This window comes from Mirounga angustirostris, unplaced genomic scaffold (genome assembly GCF_029215605.1).
Source record: "Mirounga angustirostris isolate CCGP_5_RB_7025 unplaced genomic scaffold, mMirAng1.0.hap1 SCAF_14, whole genome shotgun sequence".
NCBI classification, from domain to species: Eukaryota; Metazoa; Chordata; class Mammalia; order Carnivora; family Phocidae; genus Mirounga; species Mirounga angustirostris.
The window spans coordinates 23,164,310-23,187,845 of record NW_026991722.1 but is presented as its reverse complement, the minus strand read 5'-3'; the positions used below and the strand labels follow the sequence as shown (position 1 = coordinate 23,187,845).

Here is a 23,536-nt window from a genome sequence, read left to right as displayed (position 1 = left end):
GATTTACTACATCTACATCCTTTCTGTGATATGCCCCAAGGACATATTATTTCACAACATCTTAACAAAGGTACTGAAACTTTTAATGTACCAGTGAATAGCTTGTATAACAACATTTACTTATAGAATATACAAATACTGTATGTTTGCTGTCTGATATTTCCGTTTAAACAATAACCATTATTTGAAGGGTAGATCTTCTAGCAAAGCAAATCTCATCAAGGGAGAAAATCAAAACATGCAGTGGCCCTCCCAGGATACATTGGTCATTGGGAAGAAATTCTGAGAAATTCATTTTGCCATCTCTTTTCATGATTTGTCATTTAATGCTCACATCTTGGTCCCAAGGACCAAAGGAAGAGTGGGAGTGATAGTTCACCATTTTTCTTTTGAGAGGGAGAGATGTAAAGAATAGAGACCCATTCGGCTAAGGTTTTTTAAAATGCTAAATGGTTTAACCCAGGTGTTCCTAATATAAAAATTGCTTTCTGCTTCATTCTCACATAATAAATGAGGTTTCATAAGTTCCCATACACAAATGTATATATTCATGCATTAATTTACACTTGATCAATACTGTGATTTATGAACAAGGTAGGAGATATTGAAGCCCACGGACCTTCCCATTTGGGTCTAAATTTGTCTTGTATTAAATTTTGTTTATGAAGCAAATTTAAGATTTGCTTTTGCTCTAAATATATGCTTGGGATTCCTTCATTTAAATTCATTTAACAACACCATCTTTTCTACCCCAGCCACATAACACCCTAATTTGTACCTGGGTAGGGTTTCTCTTTCATTCCTCCGCGGCTGTTAATGATGTAGGTAGATACACTGGCGCAAAAGAGTTGCTTTAGGGATCTCAGGACAAAAAGAAAACTACAGAGTTGGCTACATTTTATCAACTCACAGGCTGACTGCTGAACTAGCTTTTTAAACCTGTCTAATTGTAATGATTTTAAGGTTGGAACAACTGCAAATTAAACAAAGCTTAACAAAGATGTTGGTCCTAGCAAGTAAACAGATTATTAGGGGTGCCTGGGTGGCTCAGTCGGTTAAGTGTCTGTCTTCGGCTCAGGTCATGATCCCAGGGTCCTGGGATGGAGCCCTGCATCAGGTTCCTTGCTCAGCGGAGAGCCTGCTTCTCCCTCTGCCTGCTGCCCCCCTGCTTGTGCTCTCTCTCTATATATATATCTGACAAATAAATAAATAAAATCTTAATTTTATTTATTACCACTATCTTCTCCTATCACCACTTTCTTCTCCAAATCCACTGCTCCGATAGCTATCTGCTCCCTTTCTTTAGGGCACACTGCAATGCACCCATGGGCTATGGCTGCTTCCTTGAAATTATCCTCATCTTGTCACTGAATCCCATGAGCACTGCTTATCCTTATTCAATTTAACCTTTTCCTGGCAGGATTTGACACCACTGACTGCTCCTAAAGCACTCTCTCCCAGGGTGCTGGGGGGCTCAGTCACTTAAGCATCAACTCTTGATTTTGGCTCAGGTCATGATCTTAGGGTCCTGAGATTGAGCCTCGAGTCAGGCAAGGTGTGGAGACTGCTTAGGATTCTCTCTCTCTCCCCTTCCCCCTTGCTCTCTCTAAAATAAAAATAAATAAACCTTTAAAAAATAAATGTAAGGGTGTTCATTTTTTTTAAAAAATCCACTTTTTAGCTTAGTATTCAATATCACCACTATCTACTCAGTTCCCATGACCAAAAGCCTGGTAGACATTCTTGACTTCTTTAACCTGCAAACCCAGTAAAGACCAAGTCCTGGGGGTTATACCTCTCAACTCTCAAGTCCTTCTATCATTCTGCATTTTTACCACCATTCCCATAGTCAAGGCCACCATCATTTATATCATGAACTATCCCAGTAGTCCCCAAACCGTATTCTTATATCCAGGCTTGCTCTCCTCCAATTCATTTTCCATGCTGCTGAAATGATTGTAATTCAGGTTTATGCCTTCCACTGCCCTGCTTAAAATCCTTGTTGTCCTTAGAATAACACCCCAATTTGTTAACATAATTTACAAGGTCTTCTGTATCTGAGTCCTGCCTTCTGCTTTAGCCTGATTTCATGCCATTCTTCCTCTTGCATTCTTTGCCTCTTCCACAGAGGCCTTCCAGCAGCCGTTCCTGGGTATATTGTACATACTTTATTATGCTTTCAGGCCTGGAATACAGTTCTCCTCTGCCCACTCTTAGCAAACACCCACTTGTCCTTCACGGCTCAGCTTGTATATCACTTCCACTAATCTTCTAGGGGTAAGGCAAGTGTCCTTGCAGCAGGGTCTCATTGCATCCTCCATGTCTGTAGCAGTATTATCCACATCTAGTTGTTCAAGTGTCCCTCTTCCTCTGTTTGCACCCTCATACAGCCAGTGTCTACTATAGGTCCTGGCACATAGACGAGCCAGTGTCAACTTGCTGACTCAGTCCTTCAGCTAGTCTGAGCTTTTGGCCATTTTTCAAACACACATTATAATCTCCCATCTTTGTGCCTCTGCTTGTGATGTTTTTGTGCCCAGATTCCCCTTGCCTTCTATGCCAACCTCTTCTCTCTCTACTTATTGTTAAGCCTCAGCTTAAATTCAACTTCTCCCAGCATGCTCTCCTAATTGATATGGTCAGTCTTTCCCTTACCCTAGGAAAATGCAGTTGAAGGCAACATTTTGCATATATCTTCTGAACGCTTATACAACCTCCTGAAGTCTATCCATAGACCCCTTTAGTTTTCTGTAGAGCTGGACACAGACTGGCGAGATGGTCACTAAGCCAGTTTTCTCTTCTTCCTGAGCACACAGCTAGCCTACATTTCCTGGCCTCCACTGCAGTTGGGAGTAGCTGTAAGACTGAGTTTTACACCATTTCCAGATCAAACCCTTCAAAATCCCTCACATTATCTTCCGCATTCCTCTCCCATCTGTGATGTAGATGAGTATGATGCCCATAGAAGCCACATGTTAAAGATGTCCAAGCCACAAGATGAAAGGAGTCTGGATCACCATGTGGAGGAGAGGCGCCCTCCAATCAGATATAAGTGTGTGAGAGGTAAGATATAAGGCTTATGTGAGAGGAAAAATATTTTTGTTGAGTTTGAAATATTATATATTTTTGTGTACATTTATTACAGCAGTTAACCTATTTTAACTACTATACCAGATTAAAAACGTCTGGTTTGTAAAGAGATAGTAGAATGATCAGTGGTTCCAGGGGTTAAGGGGAAGGGAGAGATAAATAGGAGAAGTACAGAGGATTTTGTGAAACTGTTCTGTATGTAACTATGATAGTGGATATATGTCATCATACATTCATCAAGACCCATAAAATATACACTACCAAGAGTGAACTCTAATGTGAACTATATAGGCTTTGGGTGGTAATGATGTGTCAACGCAGGTTCATCAGTCATAACAAATGTACCACTCTGGTGCAGGATGATAGAGGGGGAAGCTGTATGTGTGTAGAGTCAGGGCATATATGGGAACTCTGTACTTTCTGCTCAGTTTTGTGGTAATCTAAAACTGTTTTAAAAAATAAAGTGTATTAAAAATGCTTTTAAACCTGTTTGCCCTTCAACAATATTTAGTTTGAATTTGCTTTGGCCACAAACTGCCTGGGATGTTCCCACGTAGCATGGAACCTAATAATATATATATATTTAAGATTTTATTTATTTGCTTTAGAGAGAGAGAGAGAGAGAGAGAGCATGAGCTGGGGGAGGGGAGGGAGAAAACCCCAAGCAGGCTCCATGAAAAGCATGGAGCCCGACACAGGGCTCCATCCCATGACCCCAAGATCATGACCTGAGTTGAAACCAAGAGTCAGACGCCTAACCGACTGAACTAACCAGGTGCCCCTGGAATCTGATAATATTTATTTACACAAGGAACAATCCACTAAGTGACACAGCAATCCTCAAACTGCATGCACCAAACACCAGAGCTTCAAAATATATGCAAAACAAAAAACCAGATAAAGCTGAAAGGAGAATTAGAAAATCCACAATTATATCTGGGGCCTTCAACACCCATTTTTGAGCAATTGCTACAACTGTTAGACAAAAAAAAATCAGAAAAAATGTAGAACTAAATAATACTATCAGCCAAGAGGGATCTAATTGATATTTATAGAGAATTCTACCCAGCAACAGCAGAATACACATTTTTGTCAACTGCCTATGCATCTTTCATATACATAGACTATATCCTGAGCTGTGAAACAAATCTCAACAAATTTAGAAGAATTGAAATCATATAGAGTATGCTCTCTGACCATAATAGAATCAGACTAGAAATTAATAACAGAAAGAGAACAAAAAATTTTTGAAATACATGGAAATTATATGACACACTTCTAAATAATTCATGAATCAATGAGAAAGTCTCAAGGGAAATTTAAAAAAAATACATTGAATGAAATGAAAATGAAAATAAAATACATCAAAATTTGTGGGACCCAGCTGAAGCAGAGCTGAGAGTAATTTATGGTATGAAATGCATTTGTCAGAAAAGAGGAAAGGTCTCAAATCAGTAATCTGAGTGCCTATCTAAGAAAAAAAAAAGAGCAAAATAAACCCAAATAAAATTGATACACCTTTAGTAAGACTGACAAAGATAAGGGAGAAGACACAGATCACCAATATTAGTAATGAAACAGTGGATACCACTACAGATCCTGCAGCCATTAAGAGAATAAAAGGAGAATACTACAAACATTGTTATGTTCATAAATTTGACAACTTAAAAGAAATGAACCAACTACTCAAAAATCACAAGCTACTAACCAACGTGAAATAGACATTTTGAATATCCTATAATAATTAAGAAAAAGGAACTTTTTTTAAGTTTCTATTTAAATTCCAGTTAACATACAGTGTAATATTAGTTTCAGATGTACAAATTAGTGATTCAACAGTTCCATGCAACACCCAGTGCTCATCACGACAAGTGCAGTCCTTAATCCCCATCACCTATTTTTTTAAAATATCATTTATTTATTTATTTGACAGACAGACAGACAGACACACACACACAGTGAGAGAGGGAACATAAGCAGGGGGAGTGGGAGAGGGAGAAGCAGGCTTCCCGCGGAGCAGGGAGCCCCACGTGGGGCTCGATCCCAGGACCCTGGGATCATGACCTGAGCCGAAGGCAGATGCTTAACGACTGAGCCACCCAGGCGCCATCCACCCCCATCACCTATTTAACCCATCCCTCCACCCACCTCCCCGCCAGTATCCATCAGTTTATCCTCTATAGTTAAGAGTCGGTGTCTTGGTAAGAAAATTGAATTTGTAATAAAAAAGCTCCTGAAAAAGAAATCTCCACGACCAGATGGTTTCACTGGAGAATTCTACTAAATGTTTAAAGAGGACTTAAGACCAATTTTATACAGTCTTTTCCAAAAAATAGAAGAGGAAGGAATACTTCACATTTTATTTATTTAATTAATTTATTTTTTAAAGATTTTATTTATTTATTTGGCAGAGAGAGAGATAGCAAGAAGAGGAACACAAGCACGGGGAGTGGGAGAGGGAGAAGCAGGCTTCCTGCCGAGCGGGGAGCCTGACGCAGGGCTCGATCCCAGGACCCTGGGATCATGACCTGAGCCAAAGGCAGACGCTTAACAACTGAGCCCCCCAGGTGCCCCTTCACAGTCATTTTATGATGGCAGCACAGATACTAAAGCCAGACAAAGACAATGCAAGGAAAACAAACTAAAATTACAGACCAAAATCTCATGAATATAGACACAAAAATCTCTAACATTTTATCAAATCGAACCTAGCAACATATAAAAAGAAGCATACATACGTCACCACCAAGTGGAATTTACTTCAGATATTTAAAGCTAGTTCAATATTTAAAAGTTCATCAATGGAAAACACATGTTCATAGAAAAACTTGCCAGGAATGTTCGTTGCAGCATTATTCATAATGACCAAAAAGTGGAAACAACCCAAATATTATCAACTGGTCAATGGATAAACAAAATATGCTATATCCATCCAATAGAATATTATTCAGCCATAAAAATGAATGAAGTACTGATATATGCTACAACACAGATGAGCCTTGAAAACATTATGTGAAAGGAGTCAGTCACAAAAGGCCACATATTGTATGATTCCATTTATATGAATATCCAGAATAGACAAATACGTAAAATCAGAAAGCAGATTAGTGGCTGCCAAGGACTAGGGAGTGAGGAGAAAGGTGGTGACTGCTGAAGGGTATGGAGTTTCTTTTTGGGTTGATGAAATATTTTGGAATTAGTGGTGATGGTTTAAAATCTTGGGAATATAATAAAAGCCGTGGAATTGTATGCTTTAAATATGTGCATTATGTTGTATGTTAATTATCTCAATTAAGAAGCCAATAAATGTACTCTGCCATATCAACAGTCTAAATAAAAATCTTATTATCCTCTCAATTGATGCATAAAAAGCATATCACAGAATTCAATACCCATTTGTGATAAAAACTCTTAGAAACCTAGGCATAATGGGACAATTCCTCAACCTGATAAAGAAAATCTACCAAAAAACCTATAGCTAACATTATACTTAATGGTGAAAGACTGAATGCTTTTCCCCTAAGATTGAGAACAAGGCAAAGATAGCTACTCTTCATGTTCTTGTTCGGCATAGTACTGGGGGTTTCAACCAGAGCAATGAAGCAAGAGAAAGAAACAAAAGACAGGCAGATTGGAAAGGAAGAATATTTAGATGGAATTATCAAATATAAACAGAAAGTTAGTTGAAAACCCAAAAGGAAAGACCATTTCAATAAGAAATTTCTGGTTTCAAAATAAAAGAGAAATCAGCAGAATTGATCCCCAAATTTATGTCGAACTGGCTTAAAAGTCTCACTATAAAGGAGTAGTTATCACGAATAAGTAGTCAGAAAAAGTGACATATAGGCACCAAAATGTTGAGAAAGGAAGGGAGAGTTTAATTAGCTAACTAAAGAGTTAAGCTAACTAAAAGTTAACACAAAGAAAAGCTGTGGCAAGATATCACATAATATATATAAAATAGTAAAAATTGATAAAAGAGAAAATGAGAAAACTAAAGAAGGAAATGATATACAAGTTGTAGACAAGAAAGAAAAAATATTGAAATGAATCTGGAATAGGTAAGTAAATATTAGTTGATAAGAGATGCTAAAGAAAATGTCTTTATAAAGCTGTAAAGGAAATCTGATTATACAATCATGTTGCAAGTAAAAACCATTATTTTAATACATTATAAAGTTATGTTTAAGAAATATTCAAACTGGGGCACCTGGGTGGCTCAGTCGTTAAGCATCTGCCTTCAGCTCAGGTCATGATCCCAGGGTCCTGGGATCGAGCCCCGTATTGGGCTCCTTGCTCCGCGGGAAGCCTGCTTCTCCCTCTCCTACTCCCCCTGCTTGTATTCCCTCTCTCGCTGTGTCTCTCTCTGTCAAATAAGTAAATAAAATCTTTAAAAAAAAAAAAAAGAAATATTCAAACTATGTAAAGAAGTTTGATGGATGAACATGTAAATAATTACATTCTTCTTTAATTTTTGGCCTTATTTTGGATGATATCAGCATCCAGGAAGATTCTTCACTCTCTTGTATTCTACTCCACCTCTACTTATCTGCCTGTCTTTTAAAATTTATTGTGTAATATTGGTTTACCTAACTTTGGAGGTTCATCCATTCAAACCTCAACTTCTCTACCAAGTTCTACCCCATGGAGTATGTCTTCTGAAGACAGTGGGAAACATGAACCAAACAAAGGGGAGTTTGCTACTTTTCATCTTGACCAATTGCTTCTCCTGTCTTGCCTCAGTTTCTTGACAGATAAAATATGGAGAAATTTATTCATTCATTCAAAAGATAATTATTTAGCTTCTACTATGTCCCAGGTACTTGAAAGTATCTGGAATGCATTAGTGAACAAAAGAAAGATCTCTTTCTGGGGGACTTACACATTTTATGGGGGGGGGAGCATAAAAACATAAACAACAAATGTAATACATAAATTAGATAGTATGTTAGAAGGTGATCATACTGTAAAAAGGAAATGAGTGCAACAGAGTAAGGACGGTATGGACTGCAGGGTCCTGGGGCATGGTGCAGTTTTAAATTGGGTGGTCAGGGTAGGCATAATTGAGAAGGAGATGTCTGAGCAAACACTTGTAGGTTAAGAAATTAGCCAAGTGGAAATGTGGGGGAAGAATGAGCCAGGAAGAGCAACACATCTAGAGTGAAGGTCTAAGTTGGGAGCAGATGATGCCAAAGCTTTGTGGGTCATTTTAAGGACTTTAGCTTCACTTTGTGTGGAATGGAGGCCGTTGCTGGGTTTTAAGCAAGGAAATGATGTTTTCAAAGGTGCTGAGAATTTTCTGTAGGAGGCACAGATAAGAGCAGGGTAATAAGATGCAGTAGGATTCAAGACATATTTTTGAGGACAGTGCCAGCTGGCTCCATGGTTTTGACCTGAGCAATCAGAACGATAGTGATGCCATTGGTGGGCAGAGCTGCAGTCAGAGCAAGTCTGGGATACATATTTTTGGATTACATGATCATTGGTAGCCTTTTTTTGTGGCTCTTCTCAGATTTGGTGTTTCTCACCATCCCTACTGCTCATCCTCCTCCTCAGCTTTGCAACCCTCTAAGTCTTAGCCTTAGGGGAGGTGGATCAACCTAATTTTCCAGGCAGCCTATTGGCTGGTTCCTCTAACACTTAGTGGTTAATTGTAAATCTGTCTGTTAAACCTTCTCCCGCAGGACACTGGTCCTTAAGGGAATAGGAATGATTCCTAGTTGGAAAACACAGAAACAAAAACAAAAACAAAACTTCCTAATACTTTCATTCTTCTTCTTAACATTTTTTCGTAAGATTAATTTTTTCTTAAAATTTTTTTTTAAAATTTTGTTTTATAATAACTCAATTTTTGGAAGCAAATTTGATACTCATTTTGCAATACTGGATGGTTAATTTCTCTAGATAAGGAGGAAATGGAAACATTTACTCTTCCAGTGTTTAGTAGAATGTTTGGACCTTGATCAGGAGAAACTCCTCTTTTTTTTTTTTTTAAAGATTTTATTTATTTATTTGACAGAGAGAGACACAGCGAGAGAGGGAACACAAGCAGGGGGAGTGGGAGAGCGAGAAGCAGGCTTCCCACGGAGCAGGGAGCCCGATGCCGGGCTCTATCCCAGGACCCTGGGATCATGACCTGAGCTGAAGGCAGACGCTTAACTACTGAGCCACCCAGGCGCCCAGGAGAAACTCCTCTTAAGGGTGAGCATGACGTATACTTTCCATATCAATCTAATCTCTGACTTCTTTATTTTGGGTCATGTGTAGGAGTTGTAGAGTTTGCAGTGGATAGGGTGAGTTGCAAAATATGCCAAGTGTCCACTAGGACTTAGATTGAAACGATAAACTTATTTTATTTTGGTCCCCACATAATTGTGATAGAGACATTGGTCCCTGCGGTCAGGTTTGCACTAAAGTCATTGCACAGCAAAACTTCCCCAAGGCTACGTTTTTATGCTTCATTTTCAGACTGTTGGTGCCATAGGAGCAATTAAAATTTGTGAATAATGTCTGTTTCCCTCTTGGTAAATAACGTGGATGGCCTGCAGTCTGTTCATATTCATGGCAAGGGATTTAACAGGCTATTGTGTTAGTAACAATGTAGATACAAATTGTAAACATTTATCATCTCCAAAGTTTCTTGCAATTTCCAAAGCAATGCCAGTTGAAACAGATGCTCTAAACCTCCATCAAATGAAACAATCTTTAGATGATTTTCTCCACATTCTTCAAAAATATCGTCTCCCCATAACAGCTAATTTATTATATCAAATAATATTGTAAAACCTACTAGAAAGTGAATAGTAATGGATGAAAAGTTTAATGCAATGTCCTTTAAAATTGATTTCCTGTCTCTTTAGATGCTATGAACTATTATTAAGATATATCAATAACTTGTGGTAGCAGGTTCCCTTTGCATGTTTATGAGAAGGTAAACTACATATATGCTAGTTAAAATTTCCCGATATATTTATCTACAATCTCAGAATTTTATAATTGATATTCTCTTCACTCATGAAAGTCACTGATCCTAATAGGAAAGGTCAAAGATTTGACAAAAAGGCTTAACATTAAACTAAGAGAGGAGAGGAAGAAGAGGAAAATCCTTCAGAATTATTATGTCTCCTAAGACAGCAGGTTGGAGGAAACAGACATGGATCAACAAGTATTGACTCATAAGTCCTTGAACTAAGCATGTGGGAATACAAAGAAATATGAGGCATGGGCTTGATCCCAAGAGGCTCACAATCTAGCTGGCAGGATGGTCAAAAGTTAAAAAGCACATGGGCAAAAAGACAATTAAGTGGGTGTCAGAGAAGCATAGTTTAGGCATTTTGAAAAAGAACTATTTTTGTGAGATGATCAGGAAAGACTTTATGGAAGAAGTGAAATTAAACAGAGATTCAGGGGAGGTGAACTCTCAATAGATGAAGAGTGGGGCGGGGGTGTGGGGTGGGTAGGCAGAGCATTGGCGAGAAAGTACTTCTTTACCCCAAGTAAAGAGAGGAAGGCAAAAGAGAAGCTGGCAGGCTTGGGAGTAGTGGTGGTGGGACTGGGAGGCAAATAGGTTTGATGAAAGTGAGAGATAGAGGTATGGCAACAAAAGGAAGCAAAGCCTGGAAATTTGAAAAAGTTTAAGCTGTTTAGACTCTACTTGGAGACCCGTCCACTGTGAGGAGCTTGGTTTCTGGGGTAAGGATTCAGGCAGCATAGATTAAGTCCCAGCTCTGCCACCTCCAAACAACATGTTACTTAGTGATTTTGCTTCTCTGAGCCTCAGTTTCCCCACTATCCAATGGAGATTTTATCTACCAAGCAGAGTTCTGAAGGCTGTGTGAGACATTTTCATTGTCACATTAGCTGTCATTTCCTCTCTAGTAAATGGGTGGTGCACAGGGAGGCTTGGCAGAGGAAAATGACATCATTAAAGGGATGGATGTGGTATTTTGGGATCATCGATTTTGTGATGGCATGCAGGATGAACTGAGGAAGGGGAGACTGTGTGTGGGGGGAGGTGGGGGGAATCAGGAAAATGAGCTCAGTAGACCATACACAAAGGCACAGGGCCTTGAACTAGGCCATAGCCAAGCCAGTGGAAATGATGAAGTGAATATCAGGAGGAGGGATGAGGATTTGGTGAAGATAGAGTCAAATGTAAAAAATGAAATCCAGAAGAAAAGTTCATTGATTTCAGGATGAAGAAAGAAGTATCAAACTAGTAGAAGAAAGTATGAAGGACAAATCTCTAACGGACATTTGGTTTTTCATTTTTTTCTGCTTTATTTTGCTTTGTCTGCCTAGTGCTTTAACCCATTCTTCCCTTCAGGTTAGCTGCTCTATTCTCTCTTGATATACCCTTTATCTGGCAAATCAGAGTCCTTTATTTTCTTGGCACAATGACTGGCCTGGAGGTGAACTTGGCACGTGGCGGAGCTAGCCAGAGTCCTTCTCTAGGATTTTTCTACCTGAAGATAAGTCCTCGTGGCCTCTCTGGGTATAGAAGCTAAAAGGATATCAATCTGGAGAAAGCTGATGGTAGGAATATATGAAGCCAAATGGAGACCATAGGAAATGAGAGAAGCAGAAGGATAGATTTATAAGTTTGATGATGTTGAGATTAGTTTCATTTCCTAAAATCCACAGAGTTGCCCTGATTTCTGTAGGATTTCTTTTTAAATTTCTGTGAGCTAACTACTATCCTTCTAATAAATCCTTTTCCATTTAGGCTAGGTTATATGAAAAGACACCAACAGATCTGATTGAACAGAAGTTAAATGTTTCTGCAAGTGAAAAAATTATAAACAAAATCAAACCAAACAAATTGGGAAATATTTGAAACAAATACAACACTACAAAAAAAAAAAAGTAACTATTCTTATTACATGGAGAGAGTTTACACATCAGTAAGAAAATACTAACATTTCAAGAAAAAAAATGAGCAGAGGCCATGAACCACTTGCAGGAGAAAAAATACAAAAAATACAATAAATAAGAATCTGCCTCAATAACAGTCCAAAAAATATAAATCAAAACCATTAGATATGCTATTTCACTAATCAAATTGCAAAGGTGAAAAATATGGTAAAACTGCTCAGGTACAATGTGTGTGAAGGGTATTCCAGTTCTCTTGAAGGTGCTCTATGTATCAAGGGCCTTACAAATCTCCATAACTTTTGATTGAAACATTTTCCTTCTAGGGGAATTATCCTAAGGATATAATCAAAGATGTGAACAAGGTTACATGCAAGGATGTTTATTGCAGAGATAATTATATTAGCCTAATTGTAAATGTCTAATTGGGTGATGGTTGAATAATTAAGGAGAAATGGACGGTTGTATAATGAAAAATTATGAGCCAATAAAAACCACGTTTTTGGAAAATACTTGACATGGGAAATGCTTACCCTATGATACTAATGGAACTCAAGTAGGATGCAAAATGATGTGATGTGGTTCCAATTATTATTATCATTTTTGTGTGTGTGTATATATATGTACTAGGATGTGAAATGGAACTTTTTCTTTTGTCTGTTATTGAATAGACAGAAGCTGAGAATAATTGATAAGAGTATCCCCATATTCTCAAGAAAGGGGTTAAGACACAGTCCCATAGTATTTAGTATAAGTTTTAAAAATGAGAAGAAAAATTAAAGAAGCCTAGCACTCACCACTCCCACCAGGAACAATCTCTATGAGAGGTTTTATTTGAAGGGAATTTATAGTTTAGAGTGTGCTTATAGGGATCCGATTGTGCTGGATGCTGCCCTTGGAGGTATCTGAAGGTGGGAAGCTGGCTTGGCAGATGGAGGGGGGGCAGATGGAGGGGGGCAGCAGGAGGGGGGACCCAGGCCTTGCTTTTACCTTTGGGGTAAATGCATGTGGATTTTCCCATGGGATCTGTGGGGAGGGACAAAGAGTAGGAAAGACCAGGGCCATTGCCTCCTTCTCAGCTCCAAGTCCCCGAGCTCCAGAAAGGACTGGGCTCACAAAAGAGAGAAGCATTGCCTTAATGTAGATCACAGGGGACTTTTTCATTTCTGCACATGCGAGGGTTCTAGTATCTGAAAGTGACGGGCCAGCTGTGACTCAGCCTGCATCATGGCGTAGGGCCGAGCAGGGAGAACTGAGGAAGCAAGCTTGAAGGCAGTGGTAGGGAGAAAAAAATCAAGCTGTTTTATCTTTGTACTCTACCTCACTCACCCTGTTTAATAATTGCTCCTAAAGGCACCAGTTATGGCTGGGGAAAAAAAATACACCAAAATGGTTATCTTTAGATCATCTCTGGGCGGTGAGAAGACAGGTGCTTTTCAATGCCTTCTTCATATTGTCTCTGTACTTTTCAAATTTTCCAAAATAAAACATATGCACTTTTATAATAATTTAAACAGATACAAAAGAAAGGTGGTGAAGAAATGGCTCAAGAGAAAAGACCCAAGATTAGAGCTTTAAAAGGGAAATGGACTGTCTCCTTCTTGGTCTAGTGAACTGTGCGTTAGATCAGTGTTCCTGTTGACGCGCCTTTTGTGTGACTCCCTTCATTTTCATGCCACCATGCTGGTGCTGACCCTCCCACCTCCCCCACAGAGACTGCAGTGAGCTCATAATTAGTGACTTGCCTCCTATTCACCCCACACCACTGGCAGGACCATCTTTCCAAACACCATCTCTTCTCTCGCATTGTTTCCCAATCGTTCCCCAATGACCCACACCCCCCTGCTTCAAAAGCAGTCCAGTTTCCTCTGAAAAACAAACTGAGGGTTCTAGAGGGGAGGGGGGTGGGAGGATGGGTTGGCCTGGTGGTGGGTATTGAGGAGGGCACATTCTGCATGGAGCACTGGGTGTTACGCACAAACAATGAATCATGGAACACTTCATCTAAAACTAATGATGTAATGTATGGGGATTAACATAAGAATAAAAAAATTAAAAAAAAAAAAAGAAAACCCTGAAAAAAAAAAAAAAGCAGTCCAGTTTCTTCACAGTCTCTTATGAGGGCGAGGCTTAACCTCTGTGGGCTTTCCAAAGTGACCATTCAGTCCATTCAAATAATAACCATTTCCTGGAGCTCACCTGGGCTCCTGCCCCTTCTCTCAGAGAGCAAGAGGCACTTGGTGTGGGAGTTGGTTCCATGTGAAAGAGAGATCTCTACTTTTTCAAGCATGTAAATTGAATAAAGATATATAAACTCCACAGGTGATGGGGCCATGCAGTGTGTTTTTGTGTGTATTTCTCCATATCACACACTACACTGCTTAGCACATAATTGTCTCAGAAACTATTGTGGAATTGATTGAATCTAAGAAGTTATGGAACTATTTATCTGTTAATTCATTACCAAAGCTACTAGGATTCTGGCACACAAAATAGCCCATCGGATCCAACCTTTCCTGAATCTGGTAAATTTTCTAAATCATCTTTCTCTTTTTTCACTTCTGGTATGTGGTCACGTGAAAGTAGTTTGACATCAGAATATCTAACATGTAGAATTAGAGAGGGGACTTAGATAAGATACAACAATCCTTATTTACATCCATTCAGTGGGTAGGGGGATGGGTGAAATTCGTGATGGGGATCAAAGAGTACACTTATGATGACGAGCACTGAGAAATGTATGGAATTGTTAAATCACTATCTCCTACCCCTGAAACTAATAATACACTGTATACTGGAATTAAAATAAAAAAAATAAAACTCGGGCGCCTGGGTGGCTCAGTTGGTTAAGTGACTGCCTTCGGCTCAGGTCATGATCCTGGAGTCCCGGGATCGAGTCCCACGTTGGGCTCCCTGCTCAGCAGGGAGTCTGCCTCTCTCTCTGACCCTCCCCCCTCTCATTCTCTCTCTCAAATAAATAAATAAAATCTTAAAAAAAAAAAATAAAAATAAAAAAAAAAACTAAAAAAATATAAAAAATCCATTGGTACTTGCAATAAACAAACCCACATATTACTATTGTCATTTAAAATGTACTTTTTTGAGCTTCCAAACAGGAATTATTAAACATACAGCAGTCCCCCTTTATTTACGGTTTTGCTTTCCAGGGTTTTGCTTCCCTTGATTTCAGCCCCATCAATAGCCAACTGGAGGCAGGCAGGTGCTCCTCCTGCTGACGCATGGTCAGAAGGTTCGTAGTCGCCTACCCTTACGTCACAGTGCCTGCATCATCACGTCACTTCAGCTCATCACGTAGACATGTTCTCATCTCGGATCGTCTCAATAAGGGTGAGTACAGTACAGTAAGATATTTTGAGAGACAGAGATCACAGTCTCATAACTTTTATTACATTACATTAATTTATAATGGTTCTTTTTATTATTGTTATTCTTAATCTGTTACTGTGCTGAAGTTATAAGTAATACTTTATCACAGGTATATATGTATAGGAAAAACCTATATAGGGTTCAGTACTATCTGCGGTTTCAGGCATTCACCGAGGATTTTGGAAGCTATTCCCTGTGGATAGGTGGGGGGGGAACTACTGTACGGAAAACATCTCCCTCCTCCACAACCTAGGAAAACATTTTTTTCTTGACCTTTCAAACAAATCCAAGGAAATAAAATAGAGGCTCATACTTGTTTTCTCCACACTTAAATTTTTTTTTTTTAAATAGGTTTCAGGTTTATTTATTTATTTGACAGAGAGAGACACAGCGAGAGAGGGAACACAAGCAGGGGGAGTGGGAGAGGGAGAAGCAGGCCTCCCGCAGAGCAGGGAGCCTGATGCGGGGCTCGATCCCAGGACCCTGGGATCAAGACCTGAGCCAAAGGCAGACGCTTAAGGACTGAGCCACCCAGGCGCCCCTCCACACTTAAATTTTTTTATTTGTAAATAAATTTACCCTGAGTCTACACAAGCAAAGTATTAATTAAAGTGCAAATAAGAGAGAGAGATTGGACATAAAGTCAAATGTTCTCACATGTCTGCAAAAGGGTCACGTCCAAGGGGACTTACCAACACTAAATGTTTCTGTGAGCTGCGTGTTTCAGAAGGCTATGATATAGTCTATTAAATTTGATTTGACCTCCTTAACAAACATAGTACTGATCATAGTACTGATCTAGCTTTAGTTTTTAAGTTTGTTTGTTTGTTTTTTTAACTCCTTATTTGACCTCACATAGAAACCCACAGACACATTTTCCTTAGTTCCCACCCCTCTTCCACTGGAACCCCCCCACCTGTTCTTTGTAGCAGCAATGCTGTAGTGCGGACCAGGCTTGTCTTCTGGGTTAAAGCTCAGGGGAGCAGCCTGCATTTCTGGAAGACCCTAAAACCCAGAGGCAGCTGGGATCTTTCACCCTGAACCCAACTCTCCATTCTCCACAGCCTGGTTCCACCTCCCAGAGTTCCCCTCACCCCAAGCCCTTTCTTAAGAATAAAACACTCTAGGCTTCTGGCGTTTCCCTACCATTGGGTTGGCAGGCTGTGGAAGGTGAATGCTGGGCTGTTCCTGCTGGTGGCAGAGGCAGAGGTATGTTCACAGCTGGAATTCAGAACTCCTTTTTCCATAGAAACCATAGGAACTGTGGTGTACTGTTAGGTAGGTTCTAGAGTACGGTTAGAACCCCAGATGAGGTATGTGAGTCAAGTGGACTTTTATGAGTTCTTCTGGGCACCTACATACTCCTTTTAGGTCGTTTCCTTAGGAAAATAGCTCTGACTTCCAAACAACTGACCATAAATTATCTTTGTGTAGAGGGAACCCCAGGGGCAGAGGCCTAAATTGTTTGCTGTGAATCCAGACTGGTGTGGGCCCCTTTGAGGGGCATAGCCCACTCTGCCCTCACTCTAGGCCCCAGACTTCTGAGCTGTTAGAGAAACCACAAACCCCCTTAGAGTGAGTACCCCAAAGGGAAATAATAGACCTGAGTGGGGAGAGGGTGTGTTAAGGCAGGAAAGCAGGAGGCTCAGGGATGGTAGGGGTGAAGGTTTCTAGAAGGTCTTCTGGCCCAGTTCCTAGAGGTTTTAACAGTGTTATACTGTTTTTGTTTGCTTGTTTGTTTCTTTGTTTTTTTGTTTTTTTGTTTTTAAAGATTTTATTTATTTATTTGAGAGAGAGAGAATGAGAGAGAGCACATGAGAGGGGGGAGGGTCAGAGGGAGAAGCAGACTCCCTGCCGAGCAGGGAGCCTGATGCGGGACTCGATCCCGGGACTCCAGGATCATGACCTGAGCCGAAGGCAGTTGCTTAACCAACTGAGCCACCCAGGCGCCCTTTTTTTTTTTTTAAAGATTTTATTTATTTGACAGAGAAAGACACAGCGAGAGAGGGAACACAAACGGGGAGTGGGAGAGGGAGAAGCAGACTCCCTGCTGAGCAGGGAGCCTGATGTGGGACTCGATCCAGGGACTCCAGGATCATGACCTGAGCCGAAAGCAGTCGCTTAACCAACTGAGCCACCCAGGCACCCCTGTTTCTTTGCTTTTAGAGAGGGAGGAGGTTAGGGGCAGAGAGAGAGAGAATCTTAAGTAGGCTCCATGCCCAGCGTGGAGCCCGACTCAGGGCTCAATCTCACAACCCTGAGATCATGACTTGAGCCAAAATCAAGATTCTGAGTCCCCCAGGTGCCCCAACAGTCTTAACTGTTAAGGTAGTATCTATAGACAAGTTCCAGAGTGGTTGGCAAGAGGGTTATAATAAAAAACAAGTGGAATGAAGAACTAAATCTTTAGAGTTTTCTATGAAATGGAGTTTGGGAGTGGAGTTATTTTGTGGTCTGGTAATAGAGTACATCACAGGTGTGTATGTGTGGGGGGGCATTCCACTGTGCAGCTGGAACAAAATAAATGTATGGCTATAGTGAAGGCCACAACAACCTAGTTATGACCGGAGGTGTGACGGTAGCAGCAGGGAAAGCAGATATGCTTTTAAAATGATGAATGAACTGGAAGCCACCATAAAGTCAGAGAAAAATGATCATGGCCATTTGTGAATCTGTGTGGGGTCCCATAGGATCAGAAGGAAGAGATTCAAGGGCACCGGAATCTAGACACTGAGATGAAGTGGTCTGATCTAGATTTAGCAAATAATTACTGTTCTTGTCATTCTTTGGACTGTGCCCTGGGCAGACCTGGCTGCTTTTATACATCTTTTAGTGTTCAGTATGGTATCATGCATAATAGAGTAGCCCTCAGTAAGTGTTACTGACAGCCTAAGCAAATAAAACCAAGTAAAAGAAATACACTGAGGTTCAGACAAAAGGCAATACTGAAGACTGTAGGTCTGGAAGCTGATTTCCGTTTATAACTGTTGAGTGTTCCCATCCAGTCTTTGCCTTGAAAGGAACTTAATCATGAAGAGAAACCAGCTTTTACTGTGATAGTTTAAAGTTTGTTCTATGGTGTTTAAAAGTGGTCTGCTAGGGCTCTGAACCTTCTCTCCCAACTGGTAAGTAATAATGTTGAGGGCAAGTTGGGAAAATCTCAATGGTGGTGGCAGCAGTGGTGGTGGTGGGTAGGAAGGAATTTTTTCTTTTTAAAGATTTTATTTATTTCTTTGAGAGAGAGAATGAGAGAGAGAGAGCGAGCACATGAGAGGGGGGAGGGTCAGAGGGAGAAGCAGACTCCCTGCCGAGCAGGGAGCCCAATGCGGGGCTCGATCCCGGACTCTGGGATCATGACCTGAGCCGAAGGCAGTCTCTCAACCACCTGAGCCACCCAGGCGCCCTAGGAAGGAATTTTTGGTGAGAAGCAGAACATGTATTCTGGCTCCTGTAGCCAGAAGGAGCTCTCCCAGGCATTGTGAGTGGAGTATGACTGCAGCTAGAAAGTGGCCTTTCCATCAGAAAATCCCACCTAGAAGGAAGCGCCTGGGTGGCTCAGTCAGTTAAGTGTCTGCCTTTAGCTCAGGTCATGATCCCAGGGTCCTGGGATTGAGCCCCATGGGCTCTCTGCTCAATGGGGAGCCTGCTTCTCCCTCTCCCTCTCCTTCTGCCTGCTGTTCCCCCTTTTTTTGCTCTCTCTCTAATGAATAAATAAAATCTTAAAAAAAAAAAGAAAATTCCACCAATGTGTTACATTTTGATGCATGAGTTAGGTGTGGGGACAGAGGACTGCCTTGCTCTAGTCTACGTAATGGACAAAATGTATGCAACCAAACTATTTCATAAATGCCAAATGATCTTACTCATGAAAAGTGCCATTAATCATCTTTTGATTTAACAAGCATAATATTGAACTCCTAATATGTACCAGGTTTCAGCCTTCCAGAGGTACTGGAGATGGCCTCAAGTTTCTGTGCTTTTATGACTATAATTCCTCAAGACCAGGGACTTAGACTATTTCATTCATTCTTTTATTCCTTGGGGTCTCTTTTCTGGGATTTTTCAATGTGGCAGTGGAAGCTGTAGCTCTCTTTCTTCTTAGATTCCAGGACAGAGGCAGACATGTCCCTTGCCACTTGGAGGGCCTTGAGAGAATGAGCCCTAAGTACAGGTGGAAGCCAAGTGGAGAGAGAGATGGGGCAGGACAGGGAGCACATCCTGATGGTTTTAGATGTAGTTATGAAGTCTTTGCTACTTCTTCCTTTCCATCATCCAGTTTTATGAACCGTGAAATTGCCTAAGGTAGTTTGACATGTGTTTCCATGGCTTGCAGCCAGGGAGTCCTGATTTACACAGTATGTAACACTGAACCCATCATCTTTCTCTCCCAAAGCTGTATCTTGTCCTATACCCTGGTTAATGGTTCCACTTCCCACCCTATCCCCTCAGGTCAGAAACCTGGGGGTCATTCTAGAATCCTCCCTTCTCATCACCCCTGACAGTCAGTGATGGTCATCAAGTCTTAATAATGTTGCTTTTAACTATCCCTCAAACCCATTTCCTTCTCCCCAGTCCCATGGTCACCACCTTCAGATAGGCCCTCATGAACTCTTGCCTAGGGCTTTGCAATGGCCTTCTACCTGGGCTCCTTTTAGTCTCATCCTTGTTAAATCCATCCTCCACATAGCAGCTAACAGTAAGATGCAAAACTAGCTTTGTCGGTACAATGCCCCAATTTCCTACGACCCAGTCCTAACCTCCAATATCTCACTTTTCATTTTACACTGTGTTGATCAACAAAAAAGTTTATTTCACATACAAACCAAGTCCAGGCTCTCATGTTCGTAGCTATGATGGCTTTGATACTGAGGAAGAGAGATGGTCTGTTTCCATGGACTTAGTATTCAGCAGTTTTTAGTACTTCATTTCCTACAAGATAGAGCCTAAATTTTATAGGTTGTCATTTAATGACTTCCTAATCTCTTCAAGCCACCTCCCCCAACTAAAACTCTAAAAATCATTGCTTCAGCAGACTGCTCTATAATACAGTTACCTACCAACATCTTTCCCTCTGCTTGTTTGTTAATACAGAGCTTTCTGCCTGTGGAGTTCTTTACTTCTGCCCATTCACTTGTGCCTACCCTCAAGGCATTCTACCTCATGCTGATTTCTTGTTCTTCCAGCATCTAAGTTCTTATTGTTTGCACAATTCTTTTTATCACTTGTTATATACTGCTTTATATTGATATTTGACTCTTCATGAGTATGTCCTACTTCTGCCACAGGTTTTCAAGCTCTGTGAGAACAAGGACAATGCCTCAAGTCTCAGAGTGTGCCTAGCATATTGTCTTGTATATGGTGGGTACTCAGTAGATGTTCATAGATTTTCTTCTGCTGGATCCATTCTCTTGAGTCATGGCAGACCCATGCCTTGGTGAATTTTTAATAAATGGGTTCAGAGAAGATAAGGGGCTAGTATCCAAAAAATATAAAGAACTTATACAACTCAACACCCCCCCGAAATAATTCAGTTTAAAAATGGGCAGAAAACATGAACAGACATTTCTCCAAAGAAGATGTACAGATGGACAACAGACACATGAAAAGATGCTCAACATTACTCATCATCAGGGAAATACAAATCAAAACTACAATGAGATATCATCTCACATCTGTCAGAATGTCTAAAATAAAAAACACAAGAAACAACAGGCTTTGGTAAGGACGTGGAGAAAAAGGAGCCCTCTGGCACTATTGGTGGGAAAGCAAACAAGTGCAACCACTGTGAAAAACAGTATGGAGGGTCCTCAAAAAGTTAAAAATAGAACTAGAACTACCCCATGATCCAGTACTAGGTATTTATCCAAAGAATACAAAAACACTAATTCAGCGGGATGTATGCACCCCAGTGTTTATAGCAGCATTAATTACAATAGCCAAATATGGAAGCAGCCCAAGTGTCCATTGATAGATGAATGGATAAAGAAGATATGGTATACACACACACACACACACACACACACACACACAATGGAATATTATTCAGCCATAAAAAAGAATGAAATCTTGCCATTTGCAACAACATGGTTGGAGCTGGAAAGTATAATGCTAAGTGAAATAAGTCAGAGAAAGACAAATGCCATATGATTTCACTCATATGAGGAATTTAAGACATAAAACAAAGGGAAAAAAGAGACAAACCAAGAAACAGCCTCAACTATAGAGAACAAACTAGTGGTTAGTTACCAAGAGGGAAGGTGGGTGGGGGGGGTGGCTGAAATAGATGATGGGGATTAAGGAGTGCACTTACGATGATGAGCACCAGGTACTAATATAACACTGTATGTTAACTATACTGGAATTAAAATTAAAAAAAAATAAATGGGTTCAGAGAAGCCAAGGCCAGTACATTTTAACTTCCCAATGCAAAAGTTATTCAAGGTCAAAATCCTCAATTCCCACAAAGGGGATAATCACTTTTGTGAGGTGCCTAGCAACAGTCTTAAGTTCTACTGAGCAAGTCCCAGGAGTCTGTAACTTTTGTGTCAATGAAGATTATAATTACTGAGTATAATTACAATGCCATGGAAATCATGAATATTATAATTCATGCATCTGTAAAATTGCCATTTCAGGGCTCATGAAAGATACAAGCTCAAGACAAAAGAGAACAAGAAAACCTTGGAAACAGATTTCTGGTCACAGTAAAGAAATTACTTTAAGACAGTCTGGGACTATAATTTTTAACTCTAATTTAATATATTTCTATTTATTTCTGAGTGCTTCACATATTGGAGCTCATGAACATAGAAATTCTTCTGGTATTTCTATCTATTTTATTTTCCTGCTCTCAAATTCTCTTATCTGCTTTCATAATCTCTTATGATTATGATGAGAATTTTAGTCAACATCTGATTATCTTAATATATAAGGCAGTTTCTCTAAAGGTCTTAAACGTAAGTTACATTTCATTTATCCTCCCATAGAATTTAGCATTCTTCTATTGTAAGTGACATTTTGTACTTAATTGGCTGATTCAAAAAAATAATTTATTGGCTCATGTAGGTTGAAAGTGTAGGGCTAGATCAAGCTTCAGGTACAGCTGGAGTTAGAACCAAAAAGATGTCATAAATATTTGGATTCTCATCATCTTTTTTTTCTGCCAAGTGTTGTTTCTAGTCCTAGACTAGTAGCTAAATGGTAGCAACTGCTTCAGGCTCTATATCTCCTCAAGTTTCAAGACAGTGGGAAAGAGTGATATTCTCTTTCCTTGAAGTACCAACAAATGGATCTCATTAGTTCTCTGTGTTTATGTGCCCACCTCTAAACCAGTTACCATGGCCATGATTTACTTAAACCTGGTGGGGAGGCATGGTAGGCACTCCTGGCCTCACAGGTGTAAACTGCTCCACTAGAAGTTTATGGACTAATAGTGTAGGTGAATTGATATTGGTCTCGCAGAAATCCACTTACTGAATTCTCAGGAGCAATCAGCCTTATTGACCACATCCCTCTTTTAATAATATTTTCTTGGCTTTTGTGATGCTCTAGGCTCTTGGTCCCTTTTTTTATCTGGACATTGAAAGTTCAACTCTCTCAAGGCTATGTCCTAGGCATTCTCCTTACTGGCTTCTATTCTAGGTGATTTCATTCATACACAAGGCTTTAATAACCCCCTAAGAACCAAAGCTTTGCAATTCCTCTGTAACCCAGAGGAAACTCTGCACTTCTGTCTCCAACTGCCCACTGTCTTTTCTATTTTGTTCTCTTAAAGTTACTTCAGACTCAACATGTTCAAAACCACATCCCTTGTCCCCCAAACAAACCTAGTCTGAGCAGTGTTTTTTGTTGTGGTGAACTGAACGATTATCTATCTAGTGCAGCAAGTTGGAAGCCTACATACCATCTTTAACATGGCCTTACACTTACTCCCCATTGCTTAGCTTATCTATTGCCAAGTCCTACAAAATTTACTTCCTCAATATCTCTCAAATATTTCCATTTCTCTCCACCTTTACAGCCACCTCTTTAGTCCAAGCCATTACCTTCAATCATCTAATTACTACCCAAGGTCTAAACTAATTCTCAGTGGGTTTTTTTGTTGTTGTTGTTGTTGTTGCCTTCTTTCAGTCTATTTTTAATTTTTTAGTTAGAATGCACTTTTTTTTTTCAAAATGCAAATTCAATG

The 23,536-nt window shown here is 40.0% G+C and overlaps 1 long non-coding RNA gene across 2 annotated transcripts in view; it reads left to right on the top strand.

The window, feature by feature from the left end:
• Nucleotides 1-1,106: 1,106 nt before the first annotated feature.
• Nucleotides 1,107-23,536, top strand: part of LOC135362445 (uncharacterized) — a 54,403-nt gene continuing 31,973 nt past the window's right edge. The window contains exons 1-2 of one of the 2 annotated variants that reach the window (XR_010407150.1): nt 1,107-3,063; nt 15,129-15,309. This is a non-coding gene — a long non-coding RNA (uncharacterized LOC135362445). Of the gene's footprint in view, nt 3,064-9,116; nt 9,292-15,128; nt 15,310-23,536 lie in introns of those variants that run through there. The other variant, XR_010407149.1, reaches the window with a different exon arrangement.